The 4,330-nt window shown below is 47.1% G+C and overlaps 1 long non-coding RNA gene across 1 annotated transcript; it reads left to right on the top strand.

The window, feature by feature from the left end:
• The first annotated feature begins 1,831 nt into the window (after window positions 1-1,831).
• Window positions 1,832-2,869, top strand: LOC135269687 (uncharacterized). The gene is made up of 2 exons (XR_010337934.1): window positions 1,832-1,987; window positions 2,272-2,869. It is a non-coding gene; the product is annotated as an uncharacterized LOC135269687 (long non-coding RNA).
• Window positions 2,870-4,330: the final 1,461 nt, after the last annotated feature.

Genomic DNA, 4,330 nt, shown 5'->3' with positions numbered 1-4,330 from the left:
CTCAGAGCCTAGTACACCTTCCCAGGTCTCGGTTGTGGGAATTAACGGGAAGCCCTCCTGTCCCAACCGGACCCATCCTCTAACTTGTTACCTGGAGGGACATCCGTTCACCCACTCCTTCTTAATCATACCCTCGTGCCCAGTCCCCTTACTGGGATGAGATATCCTCCAGACTTTAGGGGCTACCCTCCAACTCATTGGCTCTCCACAGTCCTCCCCATCTTCTACCCATCTCCTGGTATTAACTTTAAATAACAATGCACCCAGTCACGATTCCTCGCTTCAACCCCCTATTCCTCCTGAAATGGTTAATCCCTCAGTATGGGATACTTCCAAGCCCATAATTGCCACTCATCACATGCCAGTCAAAATATTCCTCAAGGACCCTACCCATTTTCCCTCCTGTCCTCAGTTTCCCATCTCAAAAACCCATTGCCAAGGCCTAAAGCCTATTATCACTTAACTCCTAGCACAGGGACTCATTCCTACCAGTTCCCCTTGCAACACTCCTATATTGCCAGTCCAAAAGCCATGCGGCTTTCACCTGGTTCAGGACCTGTGCCTTATCAATGAGGCAGTAATTCCCCTCCACCCTGTAGTTCCCAATCCATACACACTATTATCAAACATTCCCTCCACTACTTCTCATTTTACAGTCCTTAACCTCAAGAATGCCTTCTTTACCATTCCTCTTCACCCTAAGTCCTATTTCCTCTTTGCCTTTACTTAGACCAATCCAGACACTAACCTCTCGCAGCACTTAACCTGGACGGTCCTGCCCCAGGGCTTTAGAGACAGCCCTCACATATTTAAACAAGCATTAGCAGCTAACCTAACCTCTTGTCCCCCCTCAGCCTAGTCTCCTCTTACAGTACGTGGACAACCTGCTGCTTTGCAGCCCTTCCCTCTCCATGTCACGACAGCATACTGCCGCTCTCCTTAATTTCCTTGGGTCTAGGGAATACCGGATTTCCCCCTCCAAAGCACAGCTGTTGGTCACCTCAGTAATCTATTTAAGTATTCACCTTACTCCCCAAACTAAGGGCTTAAAAACAGTCAAAAGGCACTACTTGCACTGCAGCCCCCCAAAACAGCTAACAAAATCCTCTCCTTTCTAAAATTTGTGGGATTTTTCATCACTAAATTCCTAACTTCGCTACTCTAGCTAAGCCCTTGTATGCGGCAGCCAAAAATACCCCCAGGGAACATGGCTAATATTCCAGTCCTATACCTGCATTGTCCCTAAAGTTATAAAACAACTTGGCTCTGTAAGCCATACAATCCTAAAAATAAAGCCACCCTAACTAACCAAATCAAACCCTCAAATAACACCTCTCATCCTTTCTCGTAGTTAACTCTAGTACAGCAGGGAGCCAACATGTTAAACTTAATCAAAACCGTAAACTTCACTCACTGCTTTTTATGTGCCTCTCTTAACACCTCCCCTTTAGCCGCAGTTCCCCTCCAAACGGGATTCACCCTATCACAAAAGTCCACAAGACCTGAAACCACTTTAATGGGAATCCCCTTGTTTAAAATACACTCCCACTCTCTTTCTCTATGTTATGGGACACCTACCAACCATAGCCTTAAGTGCAACACCACAGTAAATATAAACTCTTCCTTTCATGCGCCTCAAGGGGGGTACTTTTAGTGTAATAGAACCCTAACCAAAATTATCAAAACCTCCTCCCCATTCCCCTGTGTGCCCGTCACCCTAGTCCCACAACTAGAGGTGTATGGGCAAGCTGAATTTCTATCCCTCCTTCCATCTTCCCCTCAGGGCCAAAACAAACGAGCTGCCTTCCTCCCCATAGTAGTCGGCCTCTCCCTAGCCTCCTCTTTAGCAGCTGCTGGAATTAGAGGCGACGCCTTAGGCTACAGTATCACTTCAGCTGCTCAACTAGAAAACAAACTCCATGTGGCCATTGAAACATCAGCAGCCTCTCTGGCCTCTCTTCAGCGACAAATTACGTCACTAGCCCAGGTAACTCTCCAAAACCGACGGGCCCTAGACCTACTAATGGCGGAGAAAGGAGGTACCTGTCTGTTTCTCCAGGAACAGTATTGCTATTACATCAATGAAACAGACCAAGTAAAAGAAAATGTCAATACTCTCTATCGCCTCAAGGAAGACCTCCGAGGAACGCCAAGTGCGCCAAACTTTCCTCTTAACTGGTGGCAATCTCCCATATTCACCTAGCTAGCTCCTGTTGTCATTCCCCTAATCATGGTTTGTCTTCTACTAATGCTGGTCCCATTCTTTCTTAGGTTTTTACAAGCTCGCATGAAAGAAATTTCCAGGGTGGCAATAAATCAAATGCTACTTCACCCCTACGTCCAACTCCCAACTGAGGCACCGGCCAACTGACCCCCCCCCACTCCGCCCCTGTTCAGCAGGAAGTAGCCAGAAAGAAGCAACGTCCTATATCATCAAAAAGGTCGGAATGTAAGGCCGGCTGCCTCGCTGAAGAGCCAAATGGACACACTTATCTCTCTGTGCTGTCTCCCCACACCTGCTCCTATCTGGTTTCTCCATGCAGGCTCCACACGCCCACTCCTGCATTCCTCACTCAACCCTTTCAAAATTTAAAAAGCCCGCGGAAGATTTGTCCAATGGCAGTTTAACATTAACCTCCCCAGCAAGTCAGCCTACCAATGAAACTGTCTGCTCTTTGTTTCCCTAACAATCAATCAAATCTCCTTACCAATGAAATTGTCTGCTCTTTGTTTCCCAATGACCAATCAACTACCTCCACTTCTTATAAAACCCCACGCCCTGAGAAGCCCATTGCGACTTCTCTGGCCCCTTCCTGGACCACAGAACCTCGCCCGGGAGCTGAATAAATTGGATTCTCATTTTTTCTCACTGGCCTCAGTTGCCTCATTTTAACTCGGCAATATACCTTACACTGATAATAATACAGACAATGAAATCCAGTCTGAGGTGGTCTCAAGTGGAGATGAAGAAATTGTTGGGAAGTGGGGCAAAGGTGACTCTTGCTATGTTTTAGCAGAGACTGGCGGCATTTTGCCCCTGCCCTAGAGATTTGTGGAACTTTGAACTTGAGAGAGATGATTTACAGAATCTGGCAGAAGAAATTTCTAAGCAGCAAAGCATTCATGATGTGACCTGGGTGCTGTTAAAGGCATTCAGTTTTATAAGGGAAGCAGAGTGTAAAAGTTTGGAAGATTTGCAGCCTGACAATGCAATAGAAAAAAAAAATCTCATTTTCTGAAGAGAAATTCAAGTCTGCTGCAGAAATTTGCATAAGTAATGAGGAACTGAATGTTAATCCCCAAGACAATGGGGGAAATGTCTCCAGGGGATGTCAGAGGTCTTCACAGCAGCCTCTCTCATCACAGGTTTGGAGGTCTAGGAGAAAAAAGTGGTTTCCTGGGCTAGGCCTGGGATCCCTATCTGTTGTGTGGCCTAGTGACTTGGTGCCCTGCATCCCAGCCTCTCCAGCTGTGGCTAAAAGAGGCCAATGTAGAGCTCAGGCCATGGCTTCAGAGGGTGCAAGCCCCAAGCCTTGGTGGCTTCCACGTTGTGTTGAGCCTGCGAGTGTACAGAAATCAAGAATTGGGGTTTGGGAACCTCCACCTAGATTTCAGAGGATGTATGGAAACACTTGGATGTCCAGGAGAAGTTTGCTATGGGGCAGGGCTCTCATGGAGAACCTCTGCTAGAGCAGTGTGGAAGGGAAATGCGGGGTTGGAGCCCCCACCACAGAGTCCCTACTGGTGCACCACCTAGTGGGGCTGTGAAAAGAGGGCCACCATACTCCAGATCCCAGAATGGTAGATACACTGACAGCTTGTACTGTGTGCCTGGAAAAGCCACAGACACTCAATGCCAGCCCGGGAAGGCAGCCAGGAGGGAGGGTGTACCCTGGAAAACCACAGGGGTGGAGCTGCTCAGTATGATGGGAATCCAACTCTTGCATCATCATGACCTGATGTGAGACATGGAGTCAGAGGAGATCATTTTGGAGCTTTACGATTTGACAGCCTTGCTGGATTTTAAACTTGCATTTAGCCCTTTTGTTTTGGCCAATTTCTCCCATTTGGAATGGCTGCATTTACCCAATGTCTGCATCCCCACTGTATCTAGGAAGTAACTAACTTGCTTTTGTTTTTATAGGCGCATAGATGGAAGGGACTTGCCTTGTCTCAGATGAGACTTTGGACTGTGGACTTTTGAGTTAATGATGAAATGAGTTGAGATTTTGGGGGACTGTTGGAAAGGCATGATTGGTTTTAAAATGTGAAGATTTGAGATTTGGGAGTGGCCAGGGGTGGAATGATAGTTTGGCTTTGTGTCCTCACC

This window comes from Aotus nancymaae, unplaced genomic scaffold (genome assembly GCF_030222135.1).
Source record: "Aotus nancymaae isolate 86718 unplaced genomic scaffold, 86718_ANA_hifiasm-v0.15.2.pri h1tg000006l, whole genome shotgun sequence".
In the NCBI taxonomy this organism is placed as follows: domain Eukaryota; kingdom Metazoa; phylum Chordata; class Mammalia; order Primates; family Aotidae; genus Aotus; species Aotus nancymaae.
The sequence above is the reverse complement of the archived record's forward strand: the minus strand, read 5'-3'. Positions and strand labels throughout refer to the sequence as shown.